The sequence below is a fragment of the Crocodylus siamensis genome, chromosome 3 (assembly GCF_052110815.1).
Source record: "Crocodylus siamensis isolate JL-2025a chromosome 3, ASM5211081v1, whole genome shotgun sequence".
NCBI lineage: Eukaryota > Metazoa > Chordata > Crocodylia > Crocodylidae > Crocodylus > Crocodylus siamensis.
In genome coordinates, this window is record NC_143397.1 from 184,420,006 (window position 1) to 184,433,671 (window position 13,666).

General features: G+C 42.7%; 1 long non-coding RNA gene across 2 annotated transcripts in view; it reads left to right on the top strand.

Annotated features, from left to right (window-relative positions):
• The window catches only part of LOC149869217 (uncharacterized), a 212,095-nt gene that overhangs the window by 35,261 nt on the left and 163,168 nt on the right, over positions 1 to 13,666 (top strand). Inside the window, exon 1 of one of the 2 annotated variants that reach the window (XR_016441427.1) lies at positions 4,828 to 4,927. The exons of the other annotated variant lie outside the window; for it this stretch is intronic. This is a non-coding gene — a long non-coding RNA (uncharacterized LOC149869217). Of the gene's footprint in view, positions 1 to 4,827; positions 4,928 to 13,666 lie in introns of those variants that run through there. 2 annotated transcript variants of the gene reach the window in all.

Here is a 13,666-nt window from a genome sequence, read left to right on the forward strand (position 1 = left end):
TAAAAAACAAGAGAACAATTGATCCAAGGTTGTGATGCTAGATTAAAAAGGGGTTACTACCAGCTGTATGAAGAATTCTTTCTTTTAAAGGCCAGATTTTGAAACACCAATTCAGGCTGAGGTAGTATCTCATACCTTGAGTGGCCCCATTAAATGTTGTGAAACTATTGGGCCAGACTTTCAGAAAGATTTGAGTTGATCACTTCCTTCCAGCTGATCACATCTGTGTATGGAAGCGTACATCTTGTGAATACAGATAGCTTGTTGGGGCAAATATGCACTCATACTGGCCTTAAAAACAGGAACTTGGTTTTGCATGATGTCTTCTTTTTGGTTTGAAAATAAAAATAAAACAAAGGTGGAAGGAAACATTCATTGTTAGTTTGGAAAAAAATCTGTTAGCTGGGGGTGTAATATAGAGAAGGGAGTCTCTGCTTTCCTAAATGAAAGGTTAGATTATAACCACACCAGGCAGAGTGACATTGGATCTTTGCTCTTATATTCGCATCTTGCTCAATGATTAATTTTCAACACTCTCTTTATGCTCTGCTCTCTCTGTGTCCCGGATACTAGATACATTTTTCTATGGTCACTTAGCACTGTCTTGTCTCATTTTACCAGCACACACTGTTCTTTGCAGGCAGTCATTATCAGCTGTATGCTCACTTATGCTCAAATTAGTGCCATTATTGCTGTGGATGAGTTAAGAACATGCAGCTTCTGTCTCTTCCTAAGTATCATCTTTCCCTAGAACTGATGATTCAGGACAGGGTGGGAAAATCAAATTCCTAAATGAACTGAACAAATAGTTAATTTGTTGCCTGTCTTCAGAGAAATGTCAGCGGTTTAAAACACCTGTTTGGTTCCGCAGTTCATATTTCTGCTGATATGAGGCTAGATATTAGTATACGTTTACTAGTTCTTTGGCTAGTCTATACTTAAATATTGCAAGGAAAGGCAACTTTGCTGTTTGATTTGGTACATGCATTTAGCAATTATTCTGTGCAGATGTTAACACTACATATGGTTACACTGTTCAGGCCTTGCATGGTTGCACAGAGAGCAGCCCTACCAAATGAGATAAAAAGTCCATCTACCTCAGCAGTAGTGTAATTAATGATGGAGGTGGGAGATCAGGGTATCATTAGCTGCTGCACTGTTGCTCCATGCACCACCAAAACCTCAGGCACAGAACTGCCCAGTGATGCCTTTGTTTTGGAGTTCACTAGGTAAGAGCTATACATGGCAAATTCAGAGCATTGCACATTATCTCTATCCTCTTGTAGGCGTGCACACAGCGTGGGTCTGATTCTGTATTTTCTTATGCAAGGCTTGAACACTCTGAATATAATTTAACAAAACACTTAAGACTGTGATTAAAATTAATCACTCAGCTAGTGTTGCTGACTCATCAGTTGCTTAAGTGCTCTGCCAGCTCAAGAGCAAAGTGCTCAACAGCCTGCAAGATTAATAACTGTTTTTCTAGTGCCAAGTGAGGTTACTGCTGGTAATACCATATTTTTTCACATACAACACGCACATTATTTAAAAATAGCTACTGGAAATTGTTGTGCACATTATATGTGAAAAAAATGGTAAAAGCAGTTTCTGCCAGTTACCAGGCAAAAAATGAAAGTCACAGTGGCTAAGTACAGACAGTCAAAAAGCCCAAGGCTGAATCGATTCAGTCTTTGCAGGTAAGTCTAAATTGCAGTGTGAAAGAGCTGAAAAAGAAATTGAGCCAAGAGCACGGCGGTTCCAGAGCAGCTGCTCGCTGCGCATAAAAGAGCCTGGCATGGGACCATGTGGGGCGGAGGTGGAGATGGGAGTGAGAGGCTTCTCCTCTGAGAGGGAGCATGGAGAGAGGGCTACAGAGCTGGGGAGCTCTGAGAGTTTGGTCCAGTGTGCTAGAGAAGGCTGGACAAAGAAAGGAACCTGGGAACCAATAGAGGATTCCCTGGGGAAGAAATAGAGACAAGAGGAAGAGAGAATCTGTGAGAAGCAGAGAAGGGGCAGATGCTCCAAAAAAAAAGAAAAAAAAAAGGGAAAAGAACAAGAGAGTAAGCAACGAGAAACATACAGACAAATGTATTGGGCATTCTTGGTTTGGACTTTTATATCATTGATGTTTGTGACTATTCTTAAAGAGGTTTTGTTTAGGGAAACTAGGGAAAACAAGGGAGGAGTAAATAAATAAATAAAAATGGAAAAAACTCTGAAAGCAAAAGATTTCAGGACAATTCCAGGAATGGCTCAAAAGTGAATTTGATTAGGTTGTATATCAGTAAGGAAAAAATAGCATAAAAGGTGTTTACTTTAAAAAAAAAAAAAAAAAAAGAAGAAAGGGAGAAAAAGGAAGACTTTTGTAAAAATAGTTATGAGTGTAAAAGAACCTGAAAAATAATAAAAAGAATAGTTCTGCTGCACCTGATTGGGTTTTGAGTAATATTCTTAATTCTGGAGTCAGCTAAGAAGGGCATCAGGTAAGTGAACCACTGCCAGAAACTGCGAGAGATTGCCAGTGACCTACTGTGGAAATAATACCTTGCGAATAATAACATCAAAATTAAAGAAGACGTGGCAGGAGAGAGTCGGAATTGACACGAGAGGTAAGAGGCAAGGCACTTAGTGAAACTGTCACATGCAGAGATTGAACTGAGAAAACTGGACAGACATTCACTTTTGGTTCAGGAATGTAGACACATACCTGCAGTGGCTCATGCCAGAAACTGGGAGGGGCACTAGAGCATGGCTCTCTGGTACATAGATGGGCTGTGTGTTTGCTTCCTCTTCCTGATGCCCCTGACGTCTCTGGGATTTGCAGTCCAGAATCATAGCAACAGGACTCTGCAGGGTTACTCATTGCTTCCTCTTCATGCTTCCAGGTGCCTCTGGGATTTGTAGTTCACAGTTGCAGCCAACAGTAAGTTTTTTAGCAGGGCAGGACATCTCTGTGCTTGGGGGAAGGGAAGTTTAACCCTCCTTCTTGGTCCCAGATCCCAGTTAGGGTTTGACTGGGGGGACAGTCCCTGTCTTCCCCCCCTCCCCCAACCCTTCTCAGCTGGAGTAGACAACCTAGCCCAGGGCTGGAAAGCACGCTGAGATGCTGGTGGACTGATTTAACTTGAACCAGGAAGGGGTCTGGGATAGAAGTTTCATAAACTGCTTTGATACTACATTCAACCAGGTTTATCTTAAACCAGTTTCAGCTATTTTGAAACTGGTTTACATGAACTGAACTTCCATTTTGTTACAGGTTTAAAACAGTTTCTGATGACTTAAATCAGTTTATATGTAACTTCTGTCCTTACAGAGAGCAGAACAATGAACAGCCTTGGCTCCCTTGCTGCTGCTTCTCAGCTGTTTGCTACAAGGAAGTTTTTTTTTCTTTATTCTGCCTTTCAAAAACAAGGGGCATATTTTATTCTGGGACATGTTGTATGCAATACAATATGGTAACCAATGGAGATTCTTGTGATAACTGGTACTTTTTAAAGCCTCAGTTTCTGAAGTCATTTCTGAATCTGAGAATTTTTTAGTAACTTCTAGAAAATATGAATTTTTAAGGATTTCCCCCGAACAGAATATAAATAACAGGATTTCGAGCTCACAATTTTTGAAGTGTGATTTGTGATTCCTGAAAGGGTGGCAGTGATAATATTCCAACTGTTTAGCAGTGGTGCTGACATTTCATTTTGCAGAGGACACAATATGTGAACTCTTGACTGAGGACTGTCATGCTTGTTACCTGTTTATGTAGTATTTAGTACAATGAGGGGATGAGCCTCCATGAAGGGTGCTAGGCACTGCTGTAATAATAATTATTACAATAATAAGGCTGGCATTCTAGCTTGAGATGTACAGATGCTATTAACATGCTCATTTGCAAATAAATGCAACCTAAATCTAACTTCATTCAGCTCCCCAGAATCTGACCCATTTTAGATTAGTGTTTCAGATTAACATTTATTTACATTTATAAAATTGGCACCAGGAAGCAGGAAAGAGATTTTGATCCTCAAAGCTGCCGTTAAAAATGGTGATTAGGAAACACAACTACAGTCAGTTCGAAGTTGGGAAGCTTATTTGAACTTGCGCTAAAAGAAAAGATCCTTTTTTATCCTATTATAACACAGTTGGTAATGGCTGAGTAGGCGGCAGGAGATCAGAAATAAATGTCCAACTTGGACTTTGCACAACTGGGTTCAAGTCCAAAGCAAACTGCCTGCTTACTGAAATAATTTGTGTTTTACAATGACAGCAAATAGGTAAAGCTTATGAAATCCTGCAGGCTTCTGAATCGGAGCACTGATGGGTTTATGCATCACACTTTGATTAGAAGGTGTCATTTGCTTTTTCTTTACACTCTCTTATTTCAGTGACAGAAACAAGAGGGATTCAGTTTGCTTAAGGTATTTCTCTCTTGCTCTTGTTTTTACAATCTACATGTAATGACTAATTGGCTGTGTTTTCCCAGCTATTTTATGTTTCTCTTGCTCTGGTTACAAGTTGTACTAAACCAGTACATCCTCAGGGACCTATAGACAGCCAACATTTTCAAATGATATGCAGCCTTCTCCTTTCTTTTAAAGCGTAAAACATTTACAAGTAAATTTACAAATGCATTAAGAACATTTCCCTGGTTGGTCATTAGAGAATTTTTTTTTGCTTTCTTCTATTGGGAACTAACACCTTCTGCCCCCTCACCCTTCACACACTGCTTTTCAATTTTTTTCTCCCTCCCTCCCTCCTTCCCTCCCTCTCTCTATCCTCCTCCTATTCCAGCTTAGCAGTGCAAATTTCTGTTTGTGCCAGTGGGGCGGCCTGGCGAAACCACAATTGCTCTACCCCACAGATTGACGAGCCCTCAGATGCCGATTTACTGTACATGGCAGCCACACTGGAGCCGAGGCACATCTGGAGTGGAGTAAGCTTACTAAGAAACAGGGGCCAGCTTTAGCTGGAGCCAGTGGAACTGAGAGCAGCCGATGAAAGGCAGCCCTCCCACCTCCCCCTTTCCCTCAGTCCCTGGGTAGATTTCCTAATGTAAACAGAGTTGATGGGGGAAGAACACAGTAACTCTTTGCTGAATGTTTGTCATTTAATGTTCTTTATCTACTTGAGGTCAAAATAGTGCCTTAGAAAAACAGAAGCTCTGCTTTTAATCTAAATAGCTAAAAGCTGTACATGTTACTGTTAAAAAAAAGTTTCCTTTTGTGTTTATTTGTTCCACTTTATGGTAATTTGGGGGATAATTTCATTATCTGTAGCCAAACTGCAAACAAGCTGTTGTCTATGCTAATGATACCAGTGCATTATTTTATGTACAGTAGGCGTGGAACTCTTAAAACCACAAGTGGCCTGAATTTCTGGTTCCAGCTGTACTGCTTTAACTGGATGAGTTTTTTATAGTCACAAAAATATGACTTTCCTTTTATTATCTGGAAATGAACATGATTATGGGTAGTTGCTTTGTTTTAGAAAATGGTGAATATCTTTTACGGCCTGGTGCCAACCTGCTGTCCAGCAAATACTTTGTTTTCAGTGCTATGAAAAGACAACAGGCCTGTTTTGGTCCAGGTGGACTGATTTTCTAATCAAGTCTATTGGACCTTTTAATTGTATTATTTGTAAAAGAATAGGAGATATTATTAAACATAAGAAATCTTTTTTGCCATTTAGTATGTTTTTTGTTTTAACACATCTTTAGAGAGAAATGTAAGAATATAGCTCAGTTTTTAGATGCCATTAAAGGGGAAAACACAAAAAATCCATAGCATTTTCCATTTAAAAACTTAGATTACCTAACGTGATTAGGTAATAATGATTTTTGGTTAGAAGTGAAAAAATAAACGGCATATTACCTTTTATAATAATAAAAATTCAGTAAGTAAGATTTTTGACAGCAGAACGTGTTGATCAAAAAAAGTCAATTCTAAAAATTCCTACTGATGTCAGGGGAAGCATTTTTAGACCAATGTAGAAGGTGCTTGAAAGTCCAGCTCAGTGCATTTATAAAACTTGTCTTCATATAAGAGCACATGTTGTGTTGCAAAGCATTTATGCTCATAGGTCTAGAAAATCTTCCACTGGCTGCAAAATCTTTGCCTAATGTCAGAGCTTTATAAATTCTCACATTCCCAGTATCATGAACCAACTTGTATATTTAGGTATTGCAGTGGGCTGAACTGTGACCTTTGATATGAACATGTGGCTCTCATTGAATTTTAATAGGAACCTGGTCTGTGCATCACAGGACAGAATTTGACACATACAGTGAGTGATAACTCACAAAGCTTGACAGAAATTCTTGTATGGTTTTGATGTGAGATTCCAGTGGTGCATCCCAAATGGAACTTTTGTAATTGCTGTTTTATGAGACAGTGATGATGTGAAATAATATCCGTGCAACAGATACCAGCATAGGCTTAATAGAATTTTTTTAATTTATTGCTAATAGAAAACATTTTTGGTAGAGTTTAATGATTTCCTTGCAAGTTCATCTTTCTTTGCTTTTCTGGGAACAGAAAACCCAATAACAAGGGGCCAGACTATTCTGGCTCTTACATTAATGCATGGGGAGGCGCAAGGTACTTTCTTTCTTGCCTGATTCTTGTTCAGGAATCAGGCAGGACTGTCGTACCTACTTACTTTCTTGAGAGTGCATGGGGCCACTGAAGAGAAGGTGGTAAGAAGGTGACACTGGTTCCCTGGTTGTTGGCTAGCCGAGGAAGAGTTGTGTGTACCCTACCAACTGATAGTTATCTCTCTGTACCTTGACTTCCGGGAAGCATTCTGAGTAAGTACAGGCATTCAAGGAGCCAGTGGCAGAAGCACTCGTAACTTTTGAGCTTTATTCTAAGTGCCCCTGATTAGGTTGGGAAGAAGCAGAACATATGATTAGCCCTTGTGGTGGTGGGGAGGGGGTGTGTGGCTCAGACCCTGCCTGCACAGCAGGAGTGCAACAGGTAGGGGAGGCTCTCGCATGCCACATGTACTCCCAGGGCTGCTGAAGACTCCCAACCAGAGGCGAACGGTCGAGCCACCCCTGGCTGGCTGAGGATGTCATGGCTGCCCACCGGGACTGGATATGACAGCAGCTCATCATGGCCATGAGCCTTCAGCCAGTTGTCCCACGCATGCCCATCTAACTCACCCTATGCCTGCCAAGTGTGTGTATGTGAATGCCTGAGATGCAGGGGTTTTGCATGTGTATATTATCTCCTGAATGCCTGGTTTTTGTGTGTGCGTGTGTGTGTCCTGGATGTCTGGGTTCTGTGTTTGTGTGGATGTGTGTGCCCCTCAGACTTCAGGGTTGTGTGTGTGTGTGTGTGTGTGTGTGTGTGTGTGTGTGTGAGACTTGGCTGCTTGGGTTATGTATGTTGGTGTGTGTGTGTCCTGGATGCCTGGGTTCTATGTGTGTGCGTTTATGCACGTATTCCAGATGCCTGCATTTCCCCCCACCCCCCGCAGATATTGGTGGCTCCAGCCCTGCACCATAGCAGGCTGCATGGAGCTGCAAAACCCTGGCTGAGTGGCTCCTCACCTGTGTGAACCAGGAGCCCTCCCTGGATGAGTGTAGGGCTGGAGAACTTCAACAGCCTATGACCTGGCACTAGGCCATGGGTCTCTAGCCTCAGGTTCCTGTGGTCCTGTATAATGGGGACTGCTGCTCACAACCCACACCATCCCCCTTCCCCTCTCCCTTCCCAACCCTCCCAGGAGCACACACTGAAGTGTGGGGGAATGCAGTACGAGGAAGAGTGAGACTTTATTTTAATCAAATGTTGAGGCTGTCAAACTTTTAGCGTGTTTATTAAGCAAAAACTGCAACAATGCCCTTTCTGGAACTTGGAACCTTCTTCTCAGGTAACACTGGGGAAAGACCTTGGCTGTACTGGGAGGTTATGCGGGGCAGGTTGGGCAGCCAGGAGGGCTCAACTTAACAAACATGAAACCTTGGGGTGGGAGGGGGAATACCATATGTGAAACTGTTGCCCCTTGGTTTAATTAAATGTTGTGGCTGCCAAACTTTTTGTATGCATAATAAAGAAAAGCTGCAGATTGTTACACACTTTGGAACTTGGAGCAGAGCCCAGGGGGCTGCCTGTCTTCTGTGTTGCTTCCCTGCAGCAGGAGCCAGACCTGCAGTGGCCTGCCCTAGTGGACTGGTGGCTCTGCCCTCATTCCCTTTGGGGCCCGGTGCCTATGCTGGTGACTGCCAGTGGCTGTGGGTAGTGAGTTGGCTCAGGAAAGTGAGTTGAGTCAATGGTAGCCCTGGCATTGAGATTCGGACAGCCTGATCCCCCTCCCCTTCTGCACTACTGCTTCCTGGGGTGGGCCCTGCTAGATGCCTTCCTGGCTCCTTGGGCTGAGGGTCAGCAGCTCCCCCATGCTATATCTCCTGTCCTGGGCCGCCCCCCCACCCCCCAGTATCTTCCAGTCAATGCACATGGTTCCCCTCAGGCACGATCCAGGGTCCAACCCTCATGGGACTCTTGGGCATGTCATCTCAGGGAGGAGCCCTTGTAGCAGGGCTCTCCATGCTGGGGAGGGGAAGGTTGGCAGCAGCCTGCCTCACCACTCTGGTTTAGGAGGGCAACGGTTTCCCTATAGGAGGTGGTGCTGATGGAACTTAAGAGTATTATAGCTGGATCCTAAGTGGTCTTTGACCCTGTACATAAACTTCTTAGCCTGGTGCTGTGACTCTTTCAGATCTATAGCAGCATTTGCAGCATCTCTCAGAGAGCAGCTGGCCATCTGTAGACCTCATTCTTGGACCTTTTCAGCACATTCCTGGGCCTGGGCAGCTCGTTCAAGTGCTACAGCACTGTGGGTGCAAGCAGTTGCCAACCTGCCCATTCTAATGCCCCACATTGAAAGTCCCCTTTGATCCTTGTGTTGTTGGTGCCATTTATGCACATGTTTCTCGTGCTCATCAGGTGTCCAGGTGGCCCTTCTGGATTTATCATCTTCATGACCAGGCCTCCCACACACAAATGCAGAGTCTGCAGACAAGGGAGACACCAATGAACCTCTGGTATGTGCCCTGTCCAGACCCTTTCTCCTGCCCAGGGCTCGAAGAAGCACAGGTCCTCATGCCCTGGCACTGACCACTGCACAGAATGCCTGAGTTCTGTCTCCTAGCTGAGAAAACATGGATGCTTGTGTCCATCTCCCTGCTGTGGGAGCTGGGTAGGCTGGAAACCCCAAGTGTCAGGGCCTGGAGGGATGAAGCATCTCTGCTTCTCCAGGAGGGAGGGAGCAGCAGGGAGCGGGTTTGAAGGGAGAATTCCCACTTTCCACTGTGCCTTACATGCAGTAGTGTTCATCTGTAGGTGCTCTGCTAAACAGCACTTGTAGGATTTCCATCAAAAATGTGAAGTTTCATCTGCTGGTCACACCTTGGCTGTGAGGCTCAAAAAAAGCTTTCAGAGTATATCAGAGTCTGTTTGGGTTAGGGTTTGTGTCAGGTGGATCTGGGTAAACATGCTGGCCTGTCTCAGGAAAGCACCATGACCTCGAGGGATGGGGAAATCAGTTGTCAGTTACCCAGATTTATGGCCCCATGCAATATAACACAAACTGATTAGCCCCTGACAACAGTAGGTGGGATGGAACCTGGCCATGTAGTTTTATTCCAGGTGAGTTGTCCAGGGGTTGCAGGGGTGTTGTTTGAGAAGCACAAGGTCAGGGAGGAGCATCAATAAATCAGTACCATCAGTCTTCTACCTGGACAATCACTGAGCCAAGAGCATGCCTATCAGAATAGGAAACCACAGGCTTCTCCACGAGCATACCTCAACTTACCAGGGGGTCACATTAAACCATTCCCAAACATCACATTCAGAAGGTCAGCAGTGAAGTCTGCATGGGTAGCTGCCTTAAGACGTTTATCCAGCATGACATGGGGTCCCAGCTTCAAAGTGATCAGAAGCACTGTACTTGCAATGGTTTATGCCCCAGCAGATTACCGTGCTCCTGTATGGTCCAGAATTTGTTGCACTAAAAAGCTCAATACTTTACTTAATAGTGAACTGAGACTTATAACAGGCTACACAACTTATACACACACAGATTTATTACCTTAACTCTCTGTTTTATACCAAGTGATATAAAAAGACAGACCTTAACTGCTCCCCTGCCACCAGGTTTCTGGGTCTGTGGAGAGCCCAGCAGGTCAGGTACTGTGGCACTGTGTGTTGCACTAAATGTAGATAAGAGGTGGGGTGAGTGGAAATGAAATGGTTGTTTAGAGTAATCCAGCCTGAAATCTCTTCCTACAGCAGTTTATACCAACACCAAATGAATCCCTCATTGGGCACGACTTTGACAAGGTCAAGCTGAACACACTCAGATCTGTATACAGATGCTTTGAGACAACACCAGCAATCAGCACGGCACAGCTGAGATCTTTACAAATGCCCAGACAGGGTAGGTGGAATGTGCACACTGAGCAATAATACCAGACAAGTGGCTCATAATTGACTGGAGAGAGCAAGGTGGTGGTTGGGGGAGGTGAGGGGGTTGGAAACAGGAGATGTGCTGATGCTTGGCACTTGGGCCTGGCTTGGCTTGGGCCTGGCTTGGTGCTTGGGCAGGCCACACAACTTCTGGCCAAGGCTAAAGTGCCACCCTGGGAGGGGGAGTGAGCAGGGTGCCAGAAAACCCCAGGAGTTGCTGGTGGAATATGACCTACTATGAGTTGTGATGGGATCTGGTACTGATGTTTGTCACAGCACTGAAGTCTGATACCACATTCTTCAAAATGCATTTTTTTTTTGCAGAAACAGTCTGATTTTAACTAAGTTTTGAGGGAACCCAGGCAGGATTTACTGGGAATCTATAGAAGTCCTGTGTGCCAGACAGGAGGTCAGTTTCCTTGCCTGTTCATTTGAGTCAAGGCTCCCAGTTCTTCCAGGCTCTATGGTCCTAGGACAGCTGCTTCTTTGTTGTGAATCTCTCTGGGTTTTGTACTTCGCCTCTCAGGGTCTGGTGGAACGTTATTGATATTGACCTGATTTGTCCAAGTATCTTGATCTTGGTGAACTGGCAATTCTGTGAAATTGGAATTTTTCTAGCCAGAATAAAGCAAACTGGACTTCACACTGAGGGAAACAAAACCATCCTTCCATAAATAAGATAAAACAATACATAGTAGAAGTACTCTTGCACATGGTCCATCTGCTCCTAGTAATTTTTCACTCCAAACCAGATTTTGGGTTGATGGTGAGTGTTCTCATTTCTGTGAGGGCTGGGTATACTGATTTAATTTGTATCATAAGTCTCTTATTTCTACTTTTCACACAATACATGGGAAGTAATTGCTTCACAGATGCTATTTTCCTTTCATTTAATATCCATTTGCTATAGTTCAGATTCCTGGTTTTACACTAAAGCCCATGCAGTATCCAAGGGATTCTAGGAACACACTCCCTGGAGGAAGCTGTTGTCTTTTTAGTCTGTTGCCGTATTGTGGTTGCATTATTAACATGTTCTTCAGCTTGAACTGTGGGGGTTATGCAAAACTACCCTTTAGCAGAAAATAGTTCTTTTACCTGTAGTTTCTTGCCAGTGGGTTTCCTGTCCATGTGGATGTTTCTTGTGAAATTTCTGGAGAATAGTTGCTGGCATTTTGCCATTTGTAAAAAACCTGTTTCTTGGAAATAATTGCTGTTCAGAATAGATATGCTACATGGAGCACAAAAGACCGGTCAGGAAAAAAACATAAAGTTGAAAAATATGGCAAAGATAAAAGAAGAAAATACTAGTGCTGCACCATACCAATTACATCACAGAAGCTTACATGTGTAGTTACCAACAGTTACTGCACCACCCCATTTTAGGATGGTACAATTACTTCCTCTTCTAAATACAGAACAAAAAAGTAGTGGTATTTCAGATTCTACAGATACCATTGTTGGTAAGTGATGACTTTTTAATGATCACAATTGTATGAACTTGGCTCAGTTACCTTAGCTCTTAAGCCTGTGTTTTACTTTAAGAACATGCTTAAATCCAGCCTTATGCTGTACATCAATTTAAAACAATTCTCTCAAATCCAATGTACTTGTTTATGACCTCAATGAGTGTAAAACAATAGAATTTATCAAATAAGATTAGAATTTTAAAGATGCTTCAACCTGATATCTCTTTTTCTCCCTTTTTTTTTTCATGTGCAACTTGAAATACCAGTGGCTAGAACTTAAAGAACTTACATTCAAGAATCCAAGGTGAATGTAGTTCATCATCCAACCCTGAAGGGGTTGGAATTTATCAAGGAGGAATGCAAATATTAGGTCTTGATGAATATACATAAAGATTTTAGGATACAAATTCTTTAGTTGCAAAAAGAGATCACTTAAATGAGGCAAAGGGGCTCTGTCTTTCATATGGTATCAGATACCAATTTCCAAGTCTTTGAGCCACCATTTTATGTTATTACTCAAGGTGTGGATTCCATCTGCCCTGTCTGGAAACTTGTAAAGATTGCAGCTTTCTATTAAGTGATGTGCTGTTTTTTGGACCCTGTATTCACACAGGAAGCTGTCCAAGATGTTCATCTTGTAAAGTGCTGTTTTGAAGCATTTGTATCCAGAATCAGTCTGTTTAGCTTACCCCAGACTTCTCTGTCAACTTCATGCCCAGTGTGGAATTCATTTTGTGTTGGTACAAAATGTTGTAGGAATAGATCTGATCTTTTCCAGCATTCAGCCCATAGGTTTGGTTCAGCATTCCCAGTCTCTTCCAGGACCTTGTGGGATTCAGGTCTAAACACTTTGCAACTTTTAATCCTCTTAAGCCGCCATCTATTTAGGTCTTCAGTTAGCAGTTGATGGAGCAGGTGATTTTCATCATCAGTGATGTTCTCTATTCTGTTCAGGATTATGCGCTCCATGACTTTGTATGTAACACAGAGTAGTGAGATGGTTTGGTAGCTCTTTGGATCCTCTGGTGGTTTATTAGGTTTCAGGATAGCAATGATGTCATCTTTTCTTGAGATTTTTAGAATTTTGTTACTTCCTAGACATTTATACATGAATTTCTAAATCCATCTTTTTACTGTTGTTACAAGCTTAGTGATGAATTCGGGAATATCTTATCTGGTCCAGCAACCTTGCCAATCTTGATTGCTTTAATAGCTGTGTTGAACTTGTTGTCAGAGAAGGGAACGGTTAAATTAAAGTTGATTTTGGATGTTTAAGTTGTTCACAAGTCAGGTGTCTAATCATTTCTGCACCGTGCTTGCTTGGGTTACTGTACTTGTTTTTGCACAGTATTTTCACAATGGAGTTTGCTGACACAGGGCAATGTTGTTTTTTGCTACCCTTTCCTGCAAGGCAGTTAATGATGCATCATGCTTGTCTGTTCAAGTGTAGTGAGCCATCTCTCCTTTTTGATATTGTTCAATATGGTAGCCAGCTGCTCTGTAGTTCTTTTTTAGTTTCAGAGTCATTGCATTACTTGATGATGTTAAAGAGCTGTACACACTGCTCATCCCTGCATGGCACATAATGCCTTCTATAGCCTCTAGGCACACAGATTTTATCTATTTCAATTAGGCAGTTTGTAAATGCATTGTAGCCTTGATTAGTGCTGGTTTCTGATGGATCCCAGATTTGGGTTGCTCTCTCACTAGTCAGCCTTTGGTATTTCTGCCAGTCTG